Consider the following 25311-nt stretch of genomic DNA (forward strand, 5'->3'; position numbering starts at 1 on the left):
AGGCTCTATGCTATCAGTGTGGAGCCCAACATGGGGTTTGATCTCATGAACCATGAGATCATGACTTGAGCTGTTCATGAGATCATGACCTGAGCTGAAACCAAGAGTCGGATGCTTAACTGACTGAGCCACCCAGGTGCACCACCAATAATTCCAAGTTTAAAAACCATCAGCAACTTAATATGTTGTTGAATTTTCTTTTGGTCTTCTTTCCATGTGTATAATTGTTATAAAATTTTTAATATGATAATTCTCAAATGTAGAAAATGTAAAGGGAAGAGCATCATGAACACCTTATATCTATTACCCAATTATTGTGGTCAATCACACTTCCTTTATATCCCATTTCATTATACCTATCCCCTAAATTATAGGAAGCAAACCAGAGACACTGTATAATTTCATTTGTATACATGTATGTATCTCTAAGAGATGAGAATTCCCCTTTTTATTTTATTTTTTAATTTTTAAAAATGTTTGTTTATTTTTGAGGGAGAGTGCAAGTTAGGGGACAGAGAGGCAGGGGGACAGATGATCCAAGAGGGCTCTGCACTGACAGAGTGACAGCAGCAAGCCCAATGTGAGGCTTGAACTCATGTACTGCAAGATTATGACCTGAGCCGAAGTCGGCTGCTCAGCTGACTGACCCACCCAGGTGCCCCAGGTTTCCCCTTTTAAATGTACCACAATACCATCATTCTTATATCCCAAATCAGTAATAATGCCTAAAAATCACAAAATACCCAGATAATGTTAATATTTTCCAACTTGTCCTATACATTCTTTTTTTCTTAATTGTTTGAATCAGAATTTAAAGAAGATCCATGTGTTTCAAGTTAATATGTGTCTTAAACCTCCTTTTTTTAAAATGAACTTTTCTATGTGTGAGACTGAATATCTAAATAGACAATGGCTTAACCACATATGAAACTTTAACTCACAACCTACGGCAACCTGGCCAGGAAACCAGACCTTTATTTATAATAACCGGTTCAATAAGCCAGACTGCCATCACTTAGACTTGCAGGAAGCGAGGAGGATAGGCTGCTAGCTCTGGTGACAATCCAGTAAGTTAAACAACAGCAAAAGCACCCATTTTTAGTGCACAGTCTGTTTAGCCATATAACCACCATCCCAATCAAGATACAGAACATTTCCGTCACTCCCCAAAATTCCCTTGTGCCTCTTTGAAATCAAACCTACTCTGTCCCAACAGCTTCAGGCAAGCATTGATTAGCCTTCTGTCACTGTGATTCTGAAGGCAGGTCTTAAATAAATCTCCCTGATCATGGCTCCTGGCCAACTCCTGCACTTAGTTTTGCTCTTTTGCCATTTTGGAATTCTTCAGGGCTCTTGGGACGAGCCTCACTTGACTCAGAGCTATTGGGGTACGATGTTCTCTGTTCTGATTTTTCTACAGATCCAATGCCATCTGCTATCTTCTGGGATTCAAAAAACATATAGCCTTTTGATGGCCTTTCTTGTTTTCCTGTGTTATCACGGTTTTGTTGTGAAAATAAAAATTGTAACCTGTCAAACTCAGTGGAGATATTAACAAGAAATAGTTTTTATTTCTTTCAGTCATTGCCTCTAGCTATACCTTGTCAGTTTCTTCTTTCCTGCCCCTTAATAAACTCTTGGGCAAATCCCTTAACTTGCTTACTTTCATCTTAGTCTGGTTCCAGTTAGAACTTTAATCTATAGTTGATTTATACTCTCTCTTCTCCTCCATATTGTGGTTTCAGGGACCTGTAGCATAGTGGGGCTGGAGGCGTAATCTGATTATGAAGTATAATTTTTCCTTCCCCTGTGTCTGCTCCTTCCTGAGTTGGGAGCAGGTAGGAGGGAAGTAGAAACAGATCTGATGTAGTTGATTGCCTGTGAGTAGAGGAAGACACCTGCTGTGGGTTAGAAAGTTTTCTGTCAGGAGAAGATGGCCTCCTTCAACATGGGCGTCTCCTTGTAGAAGGTGTGTGGTTTCTTTAAGGGGCAGTGATTTCCTGGAGAGAATGACACCTGGATCTCCCTTCAGTCTCTTTTGGTGGTCTAGCTTTATTGCTATGGGATGGTGTGTGTGTGTGTGTGTGTGAATTTTGCCTAAATCACATGGTGGCTCAGAATTGGAGACATGCAGTTCCTCACAGGAAATTTGGGGTATTTTTAACATGAACATGAGGAAAAGGAGGCTAACTCAACAGATGTCTAACACATGCATTTAAAGTCCTCACCTTTTGAACAGTTGAATATAGAAAAAAGGAAGCAATTTTCCAAAAAGAAAATGGTAGGTCTATATTAAAGTCCTGATTTTTAATCTGCCCCTAGTTATGTATTTTACTGTTCTGGAGAAATATGGTTAGCAGAAAGTTTGGGAATTAAACTTTCAGAAACTGCAGTGTTTTTCTCTTATTAAAAAATTTTTTTAATTTGTCCCTGGCATAAGCCAGAGAGTTCTCCTTTTTTTTAAAAAAATGTTTTTTAATGTTTATGTTTGAGAGAGAGACAGAGGACAAGTGGGGGAGGGGCAGAGAGAGGGAGACACAGAATCCAAAGCAGACTCCAGGCTCTGAGTTGTCAGCACAGAGCCCAGTGTGGGGCTCAAACTCACAGGCTGTGAGATCATGACCTGAGCTGAACTTGGACACTTAGCAGGCTGAGCTACCCAGGCGCCCTTTATTTATTTATTTATTTATTTATTTATTTATTTATTTATTTTTCTTAGTTTATTGTCAAGTTGGTTTCCATATAACACCCAGTGCTCATCCCCACAAGTGCCCTCCTCCATGCCCATCACACCCCTTCCCCTCTCCCCCAAACCCATCAGCCCTCAGTTTGTTCTCAGCATTCAAGAGTCACTCATGATTTACCTCCCTCTCTCTCCCCCACTGTTTTTCCCCTTATCCTCCCCCATGGTCCTCTGTTAAGTTCCTTCTAATCCACTTATACATGCAATCATATGGTATCTGTCCTTCTCTGCCTGACTTATTTTGCTCAGCATAATACCCTCAGGTTCCATCCATGTTGCTACACGTGGCCAGATTTCATTCTTTCTCATTGCCATGTAGTATTCCATTGTATAGATAAACTACATCTTCTTGATCCATTCGTCCATTGATGGACGCTTAGGCTCTTTCCATGTTTTGGCTATTGTTGAGAGAGCTGGTATGAACATTTGGGTCCATGTGCCTCTATGCATCAACACTCCTGTATCCCTTGGGTAGATTCCTAGCAGTGCTATTGCTGGGTCCTAGGGGAGTTCTAGTGTTAATTTTTTGAGGAATCTCCACACTGTTTTCCAGAGGGGCTGTACCAGTTTATTAAATTTTTAGAAATTGTTTATTTTTGAGAGAGAGAGAGGGAGCGAGCAAGCGTGAGTCGGGGAGGGGATGGGGCAGAGAGAGAGGGAGACACAGAATCCAAAGCAGGCTTCAGGCTCTGAGCTGTCAGCCCAGAGCCCTACGGAAGGCTCAAACCCACGAGCCATGAGATCATGACCTGAGCCGAAGTCGATGCTTAGCCAACTGAGCTACCCACACGCCTCTGCAGTGTTTTTCATTTTAAATTAACCTCCTTTCTTTCATAAAGGTGATGACTTGAAATGTCTGGATTTTATTATTACAGTTTGAGAATAATCTCACATTTGCATCCCAGCTAATCTCCTCCTAGATTTATTATTCTTTCCAGAGTTAACTTGTAAATTGTTTTCACCTGTTTACCACCTCTGAGACTCTGAGTGATCTTCATCTCTCTGGTCTCCACCTTAGAACTGTCTGGGTAGAGATGCTGCAGGCTTTTTTCTCTTTTCTCAGGCTGTCATTAAATGTGAGACTGAAAGGCTGGCGCTTGTGAACCAGGGATGGAATTCTTTTCAAAAAGAATTATCATGAGGCTTTGCTGATGCTGGAAACAAGTTTAATAAAGGAGTATCTTCATATGGTTGAAGATAGATAGTTTTAAATTCAGAACATTTTCCATTATAATTTCAAAACCATGCACAGATTTAAACTGACACTTCGAGGAGCTCACAGATGAGATGCGTTGTAATCTGCTGCCAGGTGTCATGGTCACTAGGTTCTGTTGTTTTAGAAATGGGCTAATGACTATTGAAAAGCACTAATTGCATACATTTTGATGTGATAGATGAACATAATACATTTGTTCTGCCCTGTAGACCTTTATTTCACAAAGACAACTTAAGGTATGAAAGAAAACAATCACATATAGTTCTATTCTCTATGACATTTGCAAATTAATTGTCTTCAATCAAAGGGCATTTTGAATAATTTTTTTTGGCATTTCTAATCCTCTAATGAAAGTAGCAAAATAGAATGAGAAGAGCAATGGACTGGATTTGGATCCCAGTTTTCATCCAGCTTTCTATGGACATGTCAGTTTGTTAAAACTCTCTGGGTAAGCTCCTTATCAAAGAATAAGGGAGCTGGACTAGATAATTGCTCAAGTCTTTTAAAATTGCAAAATCCACTGATTCTGTGTTTATAAAAAATAAAGAAACCATTAAATAAATTATTCATATCATCCTCTTGGTTATTAAATAACAAGCCTTTGTTTTATTAATTATATTTTTCTAGCATTTGATGTTTGCAATAGTTTGAGAATGGTCTACTATTCCATTGTATTTTCTGGTTTATTATTGCTTTGGAAAAGGAAAGATTTGATTTTTGTGTATTTAGCTTGTATCCAGTTGTGTTACTGAATGCTTTCTGTACCAATAGATTTTTAGTGGCGATGCTTGGATTTTTGGAGATGAAATCTATAAATAATAATTTTTAAAACCTCAAGAACAATGTTGAAGAATATTCATGAAATCAGGTATCCTTCCTGGATTTTAACTTGAGTAGTATGTCTTGGTTTAATATGATGTTTGCTATTGGTATATACATAATCTATCAAATTTAGGATGTTTTTGTATTTCAGTTTTACTTAGAATTTTATGCAATTTTTTTTGGCATCTATCAAAATTGGTATGATTTTTTTCTTTAATCTACTCATATAATGAATTATATGAGTAGATTTTTCTGTTGTTAATCCATGCCAGAATTTTAAACCATCACAAAATTCCTGTAATAAATCTAACTTGGTTACTGTGCTTCAAAAATATATTTTTAAATTTAATTTGTTAATATTATTATGTAAGGTTTTGCCACTTCTACTCTATTGCTAGTAATAATGTAGGTCGATACTTTCTTTGTAGTTACAAAATAATTTGAATCAGAATTATGCTTACCTTCCAAATGACTTGGAAAGATTTTTCATCTTCTTTTGTGTTCTGTTCTAATTCAAACAGCTTGGGAATTAACCATTCTTTGAAGGTCAACAGATAGAATTCATGGGCAAAAACCATCTGGGCCTGGTTCCTAGTGCAGTGGTAGATGTTTGACAATTATTTTCTAGTCATTCTAAGGTTATTGTTCAGCTGTCCTACCTTTTCTTGAATCTGTTTTGGTAATTTGTATCTTCCTAACATCACTCATATCATCTTGGTATTCAGATTTATTGGCATACGCTGTTATTTTCATTGGTTATTCTGACTCCCCCTGTATTTATAGTCTCCTTCCTGATATTTATTACTTTCTTGCTTTTTTCTCATTTCTTTTTAAAAAAGTTAATTAAAATTTGAGGTATAATTCATATACGAGGTTGTATTAGTTTCAAGTATACACCATAATGATTTAATATTTGTATATATTGTGAAATGATCACCATTATAAGTCTTGTTAACACCCATCACTGTATGTATTACCTTTGTTTCTTGAATTGTTTTTCTAGGGGCTTGTTTCATTCAGTGTTTCAAAGAAACTACTCTTGGTTTTCCTTATCACATGTTTAGATTTTTAAACAGAAAAAGAATTTAACTTTTGGATTAATTATTTATTGGTTCACTAAATGGAGGATGTTCCAGAAAGGTCATTTGTCACCTCGTCTGGAGTCCTCACTTTGACCCTCCTAAGTAGACTTCAGAAGAGAGTGAGGATGTGGCTTATGGACAGGGAAATCAATCTTAACTAGACTGTGAACTGCTTAGAGGGTGGACTGGTGACTTTATTACCACATATCATCAATTAATATTATAGTCAACAACTCATTACTGGGGAAAGACAGTGCATGGCAGCTTGATGGCGGTGCATGTTGTGTTTAAAGTTAAAGCTTTGGACAGACCTGTGTTTGAATCCTGGTTCTGCCACTCACAAATGGAGTTACTTTAGTCAGTTTCCATAGTGTAGTGGTTATCACATTTGCCTCACACAAATGGAGTTACTTTGGGCAAGTTCCTTGGCTACTCTGTCCTCACCTTCTTGTTTGTTTAGGGGGGATTAAATGGAATACTATATGGAAAGCCTTTAGCTCAGTGCCTGACACATATCCAACCTTGGTGAGTGGTAATAGCAATGGTAGTTGTCATTAATCTAGTATCTGGTCAAATCACAGAGTCTCGGTTTTTCATTCCCAAAAGGTAAGGTTCTATCTTTTGCAAACTACACAGCAGGCAGATCTAGAAACACGTTCCTTTAGAAGCGTGAGGTGTTTTCCTATCCTTTGCCAGAGTAGGGCAGGCTTGGACAACCAGATGTTGGGGCTGCCAGCCTTTCTTTGTACCTTCCCACCTAGCTCAAAGAATTAGGCTACCTTTTCTAGATAGCATGGCTCCCATACTTTCGACAATAATATCTGGGCAGTGAGGCTGCACAGAAAGAAAAGGTGGTGTATATATCACCGATATATATTTCTCTCACTTGGGTTATAAATATAGGATTTCTGAGATTTGACATGTAATTTAAAGAGTCCATTATGATCTCTTTGGAATGGCAAAGGAGAACACAAGGCCTCTGGGCCCCTTAAAGCAGAAGGATGAGGTGGCGGCCTAGGTTTGTCTCCTGAAAGATTTCCCACCCTCCCTTTCCTTCCCATTCTGACACAAATGGTTACTACACTGTGTCTGAAGGGAGACAAATCGAGAGGGGTCTGAGAGATACACTATAATGTTGGAGCTTATACATCTTTGTGAAATCTTAGCTCCTAGTCCATGGGACACGCTGCATAGCCAACTATTATGTTTTTCCCACTGTTGTTATTTTTATCCCTTGGGGATTGTTGGGTGGGCCCATGGGTATTGGGGGGAGGTTTGTACAGTTCCTTGAATTTTTAAAAAATGTTTGTTTATTTTTGAGAGAGAGAGGGGGAGACAGAGCATGAGTACAGGAGGGGCAGAGAGAGAGGGAGACACAGAATCCAGAAGCAGGCTCCAGGCTCAGGCTGTCAGCACAGAGCCCAACATGGGGCTCGAGCTCACAAACTGTGAGATCATGACCTGAGCCAAAGTCAGATGCCTAACCAACTGAGCCACCCAGGTGCCCCAGTTGCCCCAGTTGCCTCCAATTTTTGAAGCCCAACCCCAACATTGTCTCAAGGACTTCTTAATACGACTCTATGAGGTCAACAGAGCAGTAAGAGCTATAATCTCTGCTTCCTAAGTGAGGAAACGGAGGCCCAGGGAGGCTAAAAGCTGTGCCGAAGGTCACACCTAGAAGACCTGAAGCAGACCAAGTTTCTATCCCTAAGTCAAGGGCTGCTTCCACCTACAGGTCAGCCTGCCCCCTGCAGGGACCAAGCCTCAGATCAGAGATCTTGTATCTGAAGCTCTCCACATTTTCTGCGTGGGAGCCCCAGCTTGGCTCACTTGCCCTCGGTGTGACTGAGGCAGTGAGGCAGCGGAGGGTTGGGGAGGGAGAGGATGGGTACTCTTACTTCTCAGATGACAGGCAGTTTGTCTTCAGTTTGGCCTCTTCAGCTACCCAAACCTTTCCCAGAGACGCGATCCTTCAGTGTGCCTGATTCCTGGTAGTTTCTCAAAAGTCCCCCATGTGGTTTAGCTCTTTACGCCCTCTCCTGGCAGAACAGACAATATAAATGCAAACTGTCATCATTGCATTGGACCCAGGGGAAAGAGATGACATTTTCTTGTGAGACCGAAAGGGAGCAGAGGCAGATGTGAGGAAGGATTGTTTTGCAAACCAAATATTGTGGATTGTTTTTTTACAGTCTTAGGAGAGAGAATGTTTACTGAGAGGAAGTGGATAATGTTCTTTGTGTTGTTCAGTCGCTACTAGGAAGGAATAGGCATATCAAGCCTACAGTCCAATTCTTAACTGACTGAGCTGCCCAGGCGCCCAAGCCCACAGTCCAGTTCTGTGTGCTCTGGGCCTCCCCTCACGGCTCCAGGTTTATGGTGGCTTTGCATTGCACCACAGTCCTTTAAAAAAAAAAAAAAGGTGGCAATGATTGGCTCATTTTCATAAAATGGGCAAATGTTAGTTCTCAAATAGGGTGACTTCCCCCAGGGGACATTTAGCAACATCTGGAGACATTTTCGGTTGTCAAAGTGGGGACGTACCACCTGCATCTAATGGGGTAGAGGCCAGGGATCCTGCTCATCATCCTACAGCACAAGGAGAACCCCCTCAACAAAGAATTAACCAGCACGAAATGTCAAGAGTGCTTAGGATGAAAAGCTCTGGCTGAAAGTGAAGCCCAGCACACAGCAGTCACCCTGGAAATGTGGTTGGCCCAATGGGTGGGTGGTAATATGTTTCCAACTTTTCAGTAGGGCAACTCCAGGTACCATATCTTGGGGCCAGTTTTTGTACATTTTTTGTTTTATCATTATTATTTTTTAATGTTTCTTTATTTTTGAGAAAGAAAGAAGGGGGGGTAGTGCAAGTGGGGAAAGGGAAGAGATAGAGGGGGCAGAGGATCTGAAGTGGGTTCTGTGCTGATAGCACTGAGCATGATGCAGGGCTCGAACTCATGAACTGTGAGATCATGATTGAGCTGAAGTTGGACGCTCAACTAACTGAGCCAACCACTTTTATTATTATTTTTTAAATGCACATATGAGACATGATTACATTCCTACTACAAGAGATTCAAATGATACCAGAGTGAAGAAAGCAAAATGTGACTGTTCCATTTACTTTCTTCTCTTGCTTTTTCCTTCCCCCTCCCCATCCCTCCCTGCTCTCCTTTCAGGAAGCCATTTTCTAGGTGCCTTTAGGGTATCTACACATGTTTTTTCTTATATAAATGGACTCATTCCATACATACTCTTCTGTAGCTTACTTTTTTCACTTAACATTTTAGTAAATAAACTTCTGGGCTATTCAAAGTTTTACAATGAAAAGATGGTCTCATATTGTCAAATACTAGCAGGAGCAATACTTTCTGGCATTTACTCTATGCCGGCCAGAATTCCAGAGGCTTTGAACATAACTCATTTAATCCTCAGAAACACTGTGAGTTAGGTGCTATTTTATTCCCATTGTATAAATTTAGGGAACCAGGCACTCAGAAGCAGTCTGGCCGAGTTCTTGCTTTTTGCTCTTGCACTATTCTGCCTGTCCAGAAAGGCTTATCTAGGGATTGGGGAAACTTTGATGACATCTAAGGATGTGATACTGTAAAATAATTTTTAAAAATTCTAGATTTGGCCTTTGTATCTGATTCCTGGCACAGGGCTCCTAAAACCTTTGTGAGTTCCTGAGTGATGGAGTGATAGGAACATCTTTCATAATATTTGGTCTTAGTCCTTGGATCCTGACCTAACAACTTCTAAGAGCTTGGAATCTAAGAGTGGAAAGAGTGTTTCTTGAATGCTAATGGGGTGACTGGTAGCTGGGGCCCCTAGGTAGCTTCAGAATGTGGGCTGGTCTCCAAAAAGACCAAGATATGGTTAGAAAGTTCGAACTTTTGGGATGTCTGGGTGGTTCAGTTGATTCTTGATTTAGGCTCAGGTCATGATCCCAGGGTCCTGAGATCAAGCCTTGCATCAGGCTATGTGCTGAGTGTGAAGCCTGCTTAAGATCCCCCCCTTCTCTCCTGATCACACTCTCTTTAAAAAAATAAATAAAGTGGGAACTTTCATCCCCATTCCCTATCTCCTGAGAGAGAGGATAGAGATTGAGTCAATCAGTAACGGCCAATGATTAAACCAACTATGCCCATGTAATGGAGCCTCCATAAAGCCCCCAAACCTCAGGATTTGGGAGCTTCCAGGTTGGTGAACACATCGAGGTTCTGGGAAGGTGGTGCACCTGGAGAGGGCATGGAAACCTTGTCCTTCAACCCCCCATCCTCCCAGCCCATGTCTGGTTCTGTGCATCTCTTCTATTTGGCTGTTCTGAGTTGTATCCTTTATAACAAGCCAGTAATCCTAAGAGGTTTCATGATTATGAGAGTTATTCTAGCAAATTGCTGAACCTGAGAAAGGGGTCATGGGAACTCCTTGACTTTATAGCTGGTTGGTTATAGTACAGGTGGCCTGGACTTGCAGCTGGCATCTGAAGTGGGAGCAGTCTTGTGGGGCTGAGCCCTTAACCTGCTGGGTCAGAATTGAACTGAACTGTTGAATACTCCGTCGGTGTCTGGAGAGTTGAATTGGTTGGTGTCAGGACACAACAGACACATTTGGTGTCAGAAGTGTTGTGAGTGAGAAACAGCTCAGAATGGATATTCATTGAATGCCAGGCACGTGTTCAGCGCTGTGCCAGGCGTCCCTGCCCTCCAGGAACTTCCCGTCTCAGAGTAATGACAGGCATGTCGGCAGATGACAGAGGGTCACAGCAGTTTAGAGTGATAAGTGCAGCCATAGGAACAAACTTTGAGCAACAGTAGTCATCACTTAATGTATGCCTCAGCTCCAGGAGAGAAGTTCAGAACCATTCTTAATTAAAACTAGTCTGTCCTTATTAGTCAGTTTTGGTGCCTCTGACTTGTGAAGCGTGCTTAATCATAATTTGCTTTACAATCTTCCTCCCAAGTTTTAGAGTAGGCGACGTCAGTAATCAGTCTTCAGGCTTTGTAACACCATAGGGCTGGGAATGCCACTGTCTAAATGTTTCATATGCAGAGCATCACATTAGACGTACATCTCATTATTTCCTGACTTGAAAATGTTTTGTGAAATATGGCATTTCCTTCCTTCACTACCCTGTAGAATCGTTTTTCTCTTTTACCAATGGTGACCTTTCAACAGTTTGACTACAAAACATAAGGGCACCCGCTTGAATATAATCCAGTTCAGAAAGCCCTTCGTTATTTCCAGGTGGGTGCAAGGCACTGTGATGAGTGGTGGGAGGAGCTCACAGGTGTGCTTACAATATATTGTGGTGATGGTTGAGTGAAACAATAAAGATGACACACCTAACGGGCTGTATGGAGTCGGATGCGGATGCCCAAACTCTAGAACTAGATCACATAGGGTGATCAGCTGTTCTTAGTTGCCTGAGACTGAGGAGTTCAAGGACTGAGAGGTGTTTAGTGCTTACAGGGAAAACTGGGACAAATTAGTCACCCTAGGATCATGGATTAGCACAAACATGCACTTCCCTTGAACACTCTGGCCAAGCCACTTTTCCCATGGGGGAAAGTGGACAGAGGACCCCAAAGGCCTTTGGCAATAATGAGATAGCAGCTCTGGTCATTCAGATTCTTGAGAATGTTCTGGATGCACCTTTATTACTTGTGTTATGGGAAAGTTTCAACATCCTCTATGCCGTTTGAAGTGCTTTTATTGCCGTAGGGCTTAGAGGCTGGCTCCAGAGACGCCCTCCCAGGCAACTGGACTCTGGGGAATTTGCTCTTAGCCTTGGCTGGCAGGCTGGCTATGGAAGACTAACTGCTGCTCTCTGGTTGACCGCTAGAATATTAATTTGTTGTATGAAACAGGACTACAAGAGAGATGAACACATGTGGCTTCTGGCTGTACTTTCTGTAAGGGGAGATTTACATAGTCTACTAGACAGGATATGCGTTCAACTGAACAAGACAGAGATCCAGATTTCATAGGAGTCCGAATGCGAGAGAAGTTTAGTTTCTGTCACATTAAAAGCCTAAGCCCAGAGAAGACCATATGAGATCAGTTTCCTCCTATTTACTTTACATCTCTTGGGTGTGGCTTCATCCACAGAGTCTAAGAGTGCCCCCTACCTTGCCTGCTTTCCAGCCAGTAGGAGGGAAGAAAAGAGAAAGGAAGGGAAAATATATTTCCTCTGGGAGCTGGATCCAGAGGGCACATATAACTCTTCTCATGTCCCATTGGCCAGAATTAAGTCATAAGGTCAAGGCTGACTGCAAGGGCCCCTAGGAAATGTAGTCTCTACTCCAGGTGGACATCTACCCAGTGAGATATTTTATTATTATTATTATTTTTTTTAATTTATTTCTGAGAGAGAGAGAGAGACAGCATGAGCAGGGGAGGGTCACAGAGAGAGGGAGATACAGAATCTGAAACAGGCTCCAGGCTCTGAGCTGTCAGCACAGAGCCCGACACGGGGCTCGAACCCACGAACTGTGAGATCATGACCTGAGCCGAAGTCAGACGCTCAACTGACCGAGCCACCCAGGCGCCTCGAGATATTTTATTATTAAGAAAAACAAGTATTATGAAAGTCACTAATGGTCTCTGCCATAGCTGGAAAGCCTCGTTATGACAAGGATGTTGTTTACTGAGCACAGAATTGAAGAAAGGGTGAGAGAAGGATGTCTAACCTGTGGTAGAACCTTGGGCATCCACCCCCCAGCAACAGGCAGGTACTGGCCTTGGGACGAAACAAGACAAGTGCGTGGACCATGTTGTTCTAAACCCATGGGGAGTACTTGGCTCCCACTTCCTCTCTTCCTGCCGTTTGTTTTTGTGTGTTGCAATCTGCCTAGATAAAACCCACAATCCCTGCCCATCATGTGGAAGCCTGGGATCTGATTTTTTGGTGGAATGACAAGTTCTTTTTACTCTAAGCTCCATAAAAGCCAAAGACTATCTCTTATGTACTGCTGTTATGGATTGATGTCTGGCATCTCCCAAGTTAATACATTTTTGACAGTGACCTTTATTCCCCCAAACCCAGCTTTATTGAAGTATAATTGACTAATAAAAATGGTATATATTTAAGGTGCATAACTTTGTATTTTTTAATATTGATTTATTTATTTTGAGAGAGAGAGAGAGTAAGCATGTGGAGGAGGGGCAGAGAGAGAGGGAGAAAGAGAGACTCTCAAGCAGGCTCTGAACTATCAGTGCAGAATCCAATGTGGGGATCTCATGGTTCGTGAGATCATGACCTGAGCCAAAATTAAGAGTCAGACGCTCAACAGACTGGGCCACCCAGGTGCTCCACTTAGTGTTTTTATATAGATATATACGTTGTCAAATAATCACCATAGTCAAGTTAATTAGCATAGCCATCACCTCACACACATCCATCACCGTTTTTTTTGTGGTGAGAACATTTAAGATTTACCCTCTTCGCAGATTTTAAGGATACAATACAGTGCTGTTAACTAGAGTCACATTACTGTACATTAGGCCTTCCAAGCTAGGTATCTTGTATAACTGAAACTTTGCACCCCTTGACCATCATCTCCCCATTTCCTCCACCCTCTCTCCCCAGGCAACCGCCATCCTATTCTCTACCTCTATGAGTGTGACTGTTTTAGATCCGCGTGCAAGTGAGAATATGCAGTATTTGTTATTCTGTGTCTGGCTTGTTTCACTTAGCATACAGTTCTCTAGTTTCATCCATATTGTTGCAAATGGCTACATTTCCTTCTTTTTATTTTGTTTATTTCTTTAAAAAAATTTTTTAATGTTTATTTTTGAGAGAGAGGGAGAGAGAGAGACAGAGCACGAGTGGAGGAGGGGCAGAGAGAGAGAGAGAGACACAGAATCCGAAGCAGGCTCCAGGCTCTGAGCTGTCAGCACAGAACCCGATGTGGGGCTCGAACTTGCGAGCACTGAGATCATGACGTGAGCCGATGTCTGACGCTCACCCGACTGAGCCACCGAGGCACCCCTACATTTCCTTCTTTTTAAAAGGCAAGATAATATTCCACTGTATAGTATACATACTGTATATGTATATATTATATAGTATACATTTATGTAATATGTAAGATGTGCATTTGTGTGATTTATGTAATACATAATTATGTAATATATGTAACATATAATATGTATATATACAGTATGTATATATACAATGCAATATATTTTATATGTATATATATCACTAGCAAATGACCCTTCATCTTCTGGTTTCTTCATTCCTTCACTCCTTAGGAGTGTTAAGCCCACTCATTATATAGCAGATCTTTTTCTGGTAGTCCCAGACTTCACTTGACCTGGAAGATAGCCTCTCTCTAAGGCAACATTTAACTATCTCTGATCAAATTTTACAGTGCAACTCGGGATGTTTGGAAGCCTTGACATTCCCCACTGCTCTTGAAGTAATTTGATGTGCTATTTGCTATTAAACTTCATCTCTTTTAGTTTGTTCCTGATTCTCTATGTATCAGAAAGTAAAACTGCTGTTTAAGAAGCCAGATTGAACAAGAAAATACCCTAGAGGTTTTGACATGTGAGACCTTTATTAGGTGGCTGAATTGTCTGACAGCATCCACAGAGCCCTGGGATTTGAGAACCTGAGCTTTTTCTAATATATTTATTGGTGTAAACTGTAAAGCCCTTGGGTTTTCTTCCTCAAATGCATGTTTGGAGAGGATGCTCTCCTTAATAGGAGGGCAACTTTGCAAAACTATTGGGTAAGCCTAGAGCTTGTTGTGAAATGAAATCTTTAGGAGATTGTCAGGAAAAGATTGTGATTTGGGCTTGTAAGAACAATGCCAGGTGTGAGGCCCACAGGCTGCATCCTGATGGATTGGCCCCAATTTATATAGTTAGCACGTTCCTATATAGATGGAACTCACATCCCAGTATTTTTTCTAGATTATTCTTATTGAAAAGTAATTCTCTATTTCCTACCGTGGTGACTTCACGGAGGAGATGGAAACCGAATGTGGGGAGGGGAGGGGGAGTGGGAAGTGAGTGGGAGGTAAAAGGTGCTCTCAGGCAGATGCTCAGAAATCTTTGCTGCATCATTCTTGGACAAAAGCTGGGAGAGTGTGGCTTCTACGAAAGAGAATGAAGATTGAGTTTCCTGGTACGTAGGTGACTGGAGACATTTTTCATTTATACTCCTCATCATTGAGTGCTTATTGAATGCAAGGTGCTAATTGAATTTTGATTAAAAAGTTGCAAGTCTCCACTTTCCAGGAATTTACAAGATAGCTGCAGAGAGTGCAAATGACATACCGAGAAGACTTACGTCTTTTCTATAAGCTCATTGAATTTGCTCAATTTTCTCTTAAAGTTCCATTTGCTGGCTTCAGATCCTGGTTGCTTTTAGTTCAGAGCTGCGGTTAGCTGGCATGCGAGAAATAATGGGAGGGGCAAAGTCTGTTAAGTCATTTCTTGTAAATGTAAGACTAAAGTGAACCATTTCAGTGAAGTCTGGCTTTGTATCTCCTGCGAGCTAGTGGACAGTCTTCAATGCTCTTGGCATCTGTAATGACGGCGGTATTCATGGAGCTCTTTTCTGAGTGCCAGGTGCTGTGCTGAGTGATTATGTGGGTTATACCATTTTTAGTTCCTACAGCAGCCTTAGTTGCTGGTATAATTTTTGGATATATTTTTACAGATTGGGAAACTGAGGGTCAGAGAGGCTGAGCAAAGTCCTGTAGCTAGGAAGTAGCTGGGTCAGCTTTCAAATTACCTATTGGATTATCTGAATTCCCTCACCCTACAAGTCTGCAGGTGGACAATAGTGTTTTATTCTGGAATGTTAGAACCTATGGTGATAAAAGGGGAGCTAGCTCTTACTGAAGGGAGGTAGATTTTCAGTGAAGCTGGGGATGCTGCTAAATAGGAATGAAATATAACCTTTCTTGGGAATCTTCAGGGCTGGTGGAGCAAGCCATTCAGGAGCATGCAAGTGAGGATAAAAGACTGGAGGAGTCTAGGTATTTTCAGGCAAGGATTCTACAAAGCCAGATGGAGCAAATGGAACAAAGTCCCCAAATGGCCCAGGGGTATGTTGGGCGCGATTCAGGGCTGAACCACCTGGCTGCCCACCACGGAGCTCAGCTGGGAGCACACGGTCTGACAGGTCTCTCACTTGTCTGGTTGGAGGTTGTCCTCCCTGAGGCCAGAGAGAGACACATGTCACACTGTTATCCTCATCCCAGCGCCAAGGAGAGACTGGATGGTGAAGTGACCATGGAGGCAAACTTGAGGAAAAGACGGCAGTCTTTGGTGTCCTCATGCATGACTTTTGTTTATACAGACCTAAATTCTTCCTCCACCTTTTATGTTCAATTCACACTTACTTACTATTTTAAGTCCAGCACATTCTAATAAGATTGAAAGACATGTACCCACTATGGAAATTAGTAGGTCACTTCACACAATTTTGGGAGCTGCCTTCTTCACTAGCTTGGGCTGGAACAATGACCAGACCTTGATCTGGACCCTGCTGGATGCTTGTCAGGCCTCAGTGAACACAGTATGTATTGGGGTATGCCCTCAGGCTCCACGCCTTCAAGGGGATGTGTGGTCATTTAGCTCATGTCCCTGGATTCAAGTTGTATGGGGTAGCTTTCTTCATTCTTCTGTCTACATACAGTCTTACCTAGTTGGATAACCTGCTTGGATTTTGCATTTTACTGGTTCTTAAAAAATATAAATATTTCAGGGCACCTGGGTGGCAGTCAGTCAAGCTTCTGACTCTTGATCTCGGCTCAGGTTATGATCTCATGGTCATCAGACTCTGGGCTGATGGTGCTTGAGATTCTGTCTTTCCTTCTCTCTGCCCTTCCCCAGCTTGTGTGCTCTCTAAATAAATAAATAAACTGAAAAAAATTAATGTCTTTCCCATCTAACTCCAAAGACTTTTGACCTTGATGGAATGTTGCATTTCTTTTTCATATAGCCAGCTCTTGCAGGGTTTAAAGTGATCTGTGACTGGCTTTGTCTATTTGATAACTACCTCTATCGTACTGATAGCAGAGGAAAGCAGGGCATGAGGTGCACGTTGTGGGCTTGAAGGAGGTGGTTTCACAAGTTTTAGGGAAAATGTTGGTACAGTTCCTTGGTCAAGCACCAGAAGACCCCACGTCAGTGGAAGGAAGGGGACGGAAGCATCTAAGCAGCCCCACATAGGATTTTTGGGGTTTTTTTTTTTTTTTTTTTTGGTTGAAATAGCATTTGCATGAATGGCCATCTGTGAAAGAGGAAAGAAAAAGCATAGGATTGAATATAAGACTATAAAAATAGTGTCACAAAAGTTAAAGTTGAGAATGATTTGAGATTTGAAACAAAAATGTCTAGGACAAAAGGACTCTTGCTTAGTTTTGAAACAAAAATACCAAAGGCTTTCTGTTGAGGGACAGAGATGGCTTGGGTATATTACACTCTAGGGGGCACTCGAGGATGGTCTCTGTTTCATGGATAGCATCTTGGTGTGAGCTGAAACTGAAAGGGAACCGTTAGAAGCACAGGAAGCCATTATTCTAGGAAGAAGAGATTTAGATAGGAGGAGTAAAGGAATTTCAAGTAAAGGGATTCTGCTATATCACTTCTTTCTATTGTGAGGCATTCTCCTTGTCCATTCTTCCTTTATTCTCTTTGTTCTAATGCTACTGGGTTAGTGGGGCCTGGGGAAGTCTGCTGTCTGCCAGCCTTGGCCTGACATTGAAGCATTGCTCTGAAGTTGGAACACTGCTTACCTGGGTCATGGGGGAGAAGACTGTCCCCAGTTAGTGACAGAGAGTGTGCAATTGTCTTTGTGCCTCCTGTATGCATTCTCCAAGAGGCTAAAGGGGAGCTGGGGCACAGAAGTGTGCTAGAAGGATTCAAGCAAACAGGAGCCTACCATTTCTTTCAAAGGAAACCGCTAACTGCTCTGGAAGATGAATATGGTGAATGTAATTGACAGAAGCCATGTAGAATGACTGTATTCTTATTCTGCTTCTCTTCTCTCTTAAGGAAGATGGTCTCAAGAGGAATGCTAGGGTTCATACTGATAAAAAGGGAATTGAAGTGAAGAGCCTGAGTTTCTCTAAATGATTTCAAGAATCTTGAAGCAAAGAAAGTATTTCTCAGGGAATCTCCAAGTGGGATCACCCAACCACTGGGGGTGGATTTGAGGAATCGTTGAAGATGGGAGTGGTGTTGGAAGTTTGGAGATTTGCAAATGTCATTTTGATTTTTGAAAGGGGAAAGATGGCTCCCCCCCCCCCCATTATAGAATGATGAGTTTGACAACCTAACTCAGTTCAAGAGTCTAGAATAAATTATTAAGGGAATTGCCTGTGACCACTTAGAATCGAAAGTGATCGATACAGTTAGTGTGGATTTACTAAGAATAAGTCAAATCTGATCTTATTTCCTTTTTTCTAACAGAGTTAGCAGACCCAACTGTCAATGACCTAGTTAGAGCTTTAACAAGGCAGCTGACAGGGACATAATAATCTCTGGACAAAACAGAGCATTGTGGCAGGGGTTAGTATAATTAGGTGGATTCATAACAAAATTACTACTCAAAGGGTATTGATTCATTGAGTTGGTCTCACTGTAGAAGTTTTCTAATGGCAGCTACAGGATATCACCTAACCTTTAAAAATGCTATACTTGGCATTTTCATTTTAAAGCCCAATTGCCAGAATGCCCAAATAGCAGAGTGAGGGGAAATAATTTGTATAAAAGAATCCTTTTGGAAAGATACCATAGAATCAATTATGGGCCAAGACCAAAGTATTTATTGCCCTATTTTATGTATAGAGTGAGCTGTGGAAACAAATAGACTGAACATGTTATAATGGCTCATACATAACAAAAATTTATTTCTGGTTCACATAACAGTCTGAGGTGGATGTCAGTGGCTGACAGATGACCTTCTGTGAGGACTCAGGCTCCTTCCATCTTGTGGTTCCTTCCATTCCCAAGGGCCTTGTTAACATCTACCTCTAGATGTGCATCCAGAAAGAGAAGAGCGTGCTTTAAAAAAAATATTATTTCTGCTGTGGAATATTTCAAACATGTATAAAAAGAGTGAGATACTAAAGTGCATCCCAAATACTCATCATTCAGATTCAACAACGATCAGTTTAAGCCCATTCTTGTTTGGTCCACATCCCTCCACCTGCTTCCTGCTTCCCCTCCCCAGTTAGATTGTTTTGAAGTCAACCCCTGGCATCCTATCATTTGATATGTAAGTATGTAGAGTAAAACCTTGGATTGCAAGTAACTTGTTCTGCGGGTGTTCCACCAATCGCACAAACATTTCTAATAAGTTTTAACTTGCTAAACGAGTGATGTCTTGCAATACGAGTCATACATGACGCCAAATGTCACATGATCAAAACTGAACCAATGGTTCTTGAACTTCGCTTTGATATAGAGGTGCTTTGGATTACAAGCGTGTCTCCGGAATGAATTATGCTTGCAAACCAAGGTTTTACTCTATCTCTAATAGAGAAGGACTCTGTTTTTAACAAGCATAACATCAGTATTACTCCTAATATGCTGACAACAGTTTCTTAATATTATCAAATACCTCTTCGGTGTTCACATTTCCCTGATTCATATTCTCTCTCCTTCTCAACAGCTTGTTTGAATCAAGGAGGGACACACTGCAGTTGCTCTATATGTCTCTTGAGTCTCTCTTAATTTATAGGCCTCCAGCTGCCCTTTGGCCCCTTGTAATTTTTTGGCTAGGCTGCTTGTATTATAGTCTCCCACAGTGTGGGTTTTGCCGATTGCATCTCCACTGTGTGGTTCAACATGTTCGTCTCTCATTTCCTCTAAACTTATAATTATATCTAGAGCCTTGTCCAGATTCAGGTTGATTTTGGGGGCAAGTTTACCTCATAGAGGATGGTGTATATCACTGTGTAAATGTACGATTTCATTAAGAATTTGTAAAGTGATGATATTCTAATTCTGTCATTCATTCCTCAGTTATTAGTCAGAGTCCCTCTATAAGGAGAGACATTTCTCAAGAGCTTTGTGGTTATTCTGATGTCATACTTATTTCTTAAATACCTTGAGTTGCTTATGCTCTGTGTGGCTGTGACTAAGTCATATGGCCACACCTACCCACCAGGGAGGCTAGGCAGTGCCATCTAGCTGTGTGCCTGGAAAAAAGAGGGAATGGGTCTTGACCAACAGCTGGCAGTCTCTGCTGCCACATTTACAGAGACAAAGGGAAGTTTGCCAGGGATATATTTAAGGTCCATGAATCCAGCTGCCCTGTTTAGAATGGGAAGGACATGGCTCAGCAGCAGCACGAATGGAAAAGACTCAGAGGAGCAGGTTGACCATGAGCTCTGAGGAATCACTGGGCTGTAGCTGTCCAAAGTGTTAATTAAAAAAACCACGGCACTCAGGGCGCCATCAACAGACTATGCAGTTGCTGCAAAGGCAATTAGGATGGTGGGGGATTCAAAGCCATATCTTGGGGGGAATGGCTGGCAGAACTGAGAGTTTTAATCTGAAGAGTCTGATGGGACTTTAGAGGATTCTGAAAGGCTAGTTCTTGGAAAAGGGATTACACTGGATCTGAGTGGACCCAGGGGAGAACCAGGAAGGGAACAGTTACACTGAGGCAGATTAAGGTGGAACCTAGGATGCTTTTCTCTGGTTTGCTCTGACTTATTTTAGGAGTCACAACTGTGTTTCGGTGGAATGAGCTGCCTTGGAGATGGTTTTGGCTCCTTGTTTCTGGAGGGATGTGACAGAGGGATTTGGGCACCACTTGACAGAGAGGGAGGAGGGGAGCTCGAGAGTGGATGGGCAGCTGGGCTTGTCCCTTCTGCACCCCGCCCCCCACCAGGCTGAAGATCAGCTGACTCGTGGGAAATCTTGTGTGTGTTGCTTGGGTGGAACTGCATGTTCAGAAAAGGCCATACAGTCCATGGGCAAAAGTATATATTTAATCATTCGGTTTTAGGTGATTTTTTGTGTTTATTATAAAAAACAATTATTGTTTAACTTTTGATTAAACTTCTACAAAGAAAGATGAAAAAAATTGAGGAGGGGTTCGAAATATACTTGACAGCCATTTTTATTTTTTTTAAGTTTTAAAAATGCTTATTTATTTTGAGAGAGAGAGAGACAGAGGGGGAGAGAGAGAGAGATAGTGGGAGGAGGGGCAGAGAGAGAGGGAAAGAGAGAAGGGGGAGGAGAGGCAGAGAGAAAGGGAGAGAGAATCCAAGCAGGCTCTGTCCTGCCAGCACAGAGCCTGATGTGGGGTTCGATCCCATGAAACTCGAGATCATGACCTGAACCGAAATCAAGAGTTAGACGCTTAACCAACTGAGTCACCCAGGTGCTCCATTTATTTTGGAGTGTGCTCTCCATGGCCATTTATATTATTCATTCCGTGTCGGGGGAGCACGCCTAAGTGCCAGCTCCACACTAGGTTCTGGGAACAAAGGTAAGTAACAGGTGGGGCTGACTTCTTGAAGGGTTTGGTCAGAGGGGGAGGCAGGTGTGCACAGGAGTAAAGACAGTTGCCTGTGGAGGAGCGAGCGTGCACACTTAGTGAGGAGGAGGGACGGACCAGGTGGGCAGGGATGTGGGGGTAGTTTCACAGAATCATAGGAGGGAGATGATGCCCTAGTGAAACTCTGATGAGCAGAGGAAGGTCTCCTGAAGAGTCCCTTCTCTGAGGACAACTTGAGGAAAGGGAGTGAGGAGGGGACTGTGTGGCATTTCTGGCAGTGGCCCAGGAGCATGATTCACACATGAACTGGAGGGGCAGCAGGGAGACTGATGGGATGCAGGGAGCTGGTCCTGAAGGCTTGGGGGAACCATGCTAAAGCCTGGGGCTTCTTCATGAAGACCCCTGACCTGGTCCCTGGGGCTTGAGGAAGCCCTGTAGAACTCTGAGCTCAAAGCTGGCACCCTCGATTCCGGGTCCTGCTCTGCAGTAATCAACCTTCTGACTGTACACAGCCCACTTTCCTGTGCTCAGCCTTGGTTTATGCATCTACGAGATGGGGAGGCTGAATTAGGAGAAACAGAATGGCTGGTTTGGAGTCAGAGAGCCTGGGTTCGAATCCTACCTCCAGCTTGTATTAGCTGTTATTTAACCTGCGTGCCATTGAATTGGTACAGTAAGAGTAAAATGCCCAGGGGGCAGCCAAGCAAGCTGTTACTAGACCAATTTCCTTTTCATCTCTTTTATTTTTTTAATTAAAAATTTTTAATATTTATTATTTAAAAATTTTTTAATGTTTGGGGCACATGGGTGGCTCAGTCGGTTAAGCGTCCGACTTTCGCTTAGGTCATGATCTCGCGGTTCGTGGGTTCGAGCCCCGTGTCGGGCTCTGTGCTGACTGCCAGCTCAGAGCCTGGAGCCTATTTCAGAGTCTGTGTCTCCCTCTCTCTCTGACCCTCCCCTGCTCACGCTGTCTCTCTCTCTCTCAGAAATAAATAAAACATTAAAAAAAATTTTTTTTTTAATTTTTATTTATTTCTGAGAGAGAGAGCGAGAGAGAGACAGAGAGAGACAGCGTGAGCAGGGGAGGGTCAGAGGGAGAGGAAGACACAGAATCTGAAGCAGTCTCCAGGCTCTGAGCTGTCAGCATAGAGCCCGACGCGGGGCTCGAACCCACGAATCGTGTGATCATGACCTGAGCCGAAGTTGGACACCTAACCGACTGAGCCACCCAGACACCTCTAATGTTTATTTATTTTTGAAAGAGAGACAGAGTGCAATCAGGGGAGGGACAGAGAGAGAAAGGGAGACACAGAATCTGAAGCAGGCTCCAGGCTCTGAGCTGGCTGTCAGCTCAGAGCCTGATGTGGGGCTCGAACCCACAAACTGGGGGATCATGACCTGAGCCGAAGTTTGACACTTAACTGACTGAGCCACCCAGGTGTCTCCCTTCACCTGTTTTAAATATTAGGGTTCCCGTAACATTTATGCGAAAAGTAAATTGTCAATATAACTTAGAAAACCACTATACTAGGTAATATTTAGATTCTTGAGGTTATAAAATTCTATGATTCTATGATTTAAAATTGTAAAGAGGATAAGTCGCCTTTGGTTCCTTAGCTCCCATTTATAAATTCTGTCTGCTTCTGTTTCCTTCCCTATTGGCCACTTTCCCGGCTCTCTCTGCCTCATTCCCCAGAATACCTCCCTTTAAAAATATTTCTTCTCCCTATAACTATAATTACCATGAGAAACTTTACGGGAGCCCCCTGATTAAATCAATTGCAGCAAAGATGTTAATATCTGATAATAGCTAGGTCTGTCTTTCTTTCTTTCTTTCTTTCTTTCTTTCTTTCTTTCTTTCTTTCTTTCTTTCTTTCTTTCCTTCCTTCCTTCCTTCTCTCTCTCTCTCTCTCTCTCTCTGTCTGTCTCTCTGTCTCTCTCTCTCTCTCTCTGGTCTGTCTCTCTCTGTCTCTCTCTCTCTTCCTCCTTCCCTCCCTCCCTCCTAGTGCAGGTCTGGAGAAGCAAAATCTACCTAAAGGAATGAGTCCCTAATGATGGAATTTTGGTCTCAGATTTGGGTGGGGGGTGTCTTTTTGAGGAAAAGTAGGCTTTCTTTCAAATTTCAGCTTATTAGCAGCCACTACCTCAGCTGCAGTTTGTCCTTTGTTTCCTCCAAGGGTCCCCCATGTGCAGAGTGGAGAAGGAAGTGTGTGTGATCAGGTGTCAGTGTTTACTGTAGGGAGAAAGCTCTGAGCCTCATTTAATTAAGTGTCTGATTGTGTTTCCAAATTCTTACTGTGGTGGGAAACATCAACTAATAGAATGTCCAGGAGAGTACCACTTTCCTCAGTGGACCCTAGCATCAAGTTCGATGATCATTCTGTTTGTATGTATGGGCACAAACAAACTTCTTTCCAAAGTAGACCTCAGCCAAGGATGCAGGCCCAAGTGATTTGTAAAGGAGGTGCTCTCGGGAGGAGGGGGTGGAGGAAGCAGAACAGGAAAGGAGAAAGAGCCTAGCAAGGGTCTGACTGCAGCCTGAGCCCAAAGGGTGTCTGGAGTGTAAATTGCACCTCGGAGTTTGTCTCTTCTGGAGGGAAGGAGCTGGACCCCTGTCCCCATCAGCCATCAGTGAAGGCCACCCTGAGGGACATAATTGCCCAAATGTTTCCACTCCCCACGTGAGTGATGTGGCTCCAGTAGGTGGAGAGGAATCCACTAAGCAGACTGTCATTGTGGCTCTCGGTAGCAGAGCACACAGACGCTGGAGTGTGGGTGCACAGCCCCAGAAGGGGGGTCCAGGGCATCTGGGCGGGTACCCAGTGTCTGCTGCAAATTCTCCCCCCTTCCAGCTCCACAGTGTAGCTTCAGCAGGCTCATTCAGTGTGGTTGAAGACTTACCCCACCTAGCGGGTAGTGGATGGGAAGTCATCACAGGTGCATTTCTGGGGATGCTCAAAGAGGGGCCATTAAGCTGCTGAGCAGAGTGTGCTTGTCACAAAGCCCAAGAAGGGAGATGGCTCTGTCAGCTCTGGGTTGGCAATTCTGCCGAGTCCAGAAGGCTCGCTCAGGGGGCATTTGTGCCTTTCCTGTGCGGGCTCTCTCCCCCAAGCTCTGATTGTGTATTTGAGGGTGCACAGGGACCGGCATCATGGGAGTCCTGGTACTGGACAGTCTCTGGGGCTGGAAAGGGGATCATATTTAATTCTTTATGGTTCTATGCCTCCCATCAGTCTGCTTTTTTCTTTTTCATGAGAGTAGACATTCTTCAAGTGCTGTCCACTTAGCCCAACTTACTTTGTAAGACCACAAAATTGGTCTTTGATGTGAATCTCTGAAACCAATCATGTATTTCATGTAGTTCTGGGAGACAGTGTAGGGGAAGGGGCTTGCTTATCCTGTGTTTGTTGTGTATTGTGCTAAAAGGGATAGTGTGCTATTGCTATTGCTGGTTGGTAACAGGAATGTGTTCATTCAGCTTTACCAAATTAAATTTTTTGTGGTTTAGGAAAGGATAAAGCAGTGAATCTCTGTAGAGTTTCTGGAAGTATTCTTCAGACCCAGGTGGTCTCCCTAAGACTCATTTTCTTCACACCCGCGATTGAGTGCAGTTTCCATGAGAGAATTTGTCTTTGAAGACACACTTGCAGGTCTTTTCATCTGAAAGTTAAAAAAAAAAAACTTTCTGGAGAAAATACACTTTAAAAGCAAAACAGATAAAAGCAAAGCAAATACAACTGAGGGTATAATAGAGCAGGATTCAACATGATTAAAAGCTTATTTTTCTCTCACATAAAAAGTTTGGAGGTAGGAAATTCAGAGTTGATATGGTACTTCCAAAGAGTTTCCAGAGCCCCAGGCTCCTTCCGTCACTAATCTGCAGCTGCTGATAAGGTGTGGCCTTCACTCTCATGTTCATGATGGCTGCTGGGGCTCCGGTCTTCACATCTGAGTTCCCAGCAAC

Source organism: Hyaena hyaena, unplaced genomic scaffold (genome assembly GCF_003009895.1).
Source record: "Hyaena hyaena isolate Hyena2069 unplaced genomic scaffold, ASM300989v1 scaffold_124, whole genome shotgun sequence".
Lineage (NCBI taxonomy): Eukaryota > Metazoa > Chordata > Mammalia > Carnivora > Hyaenidae > Hyaena > Hyaena hyaena.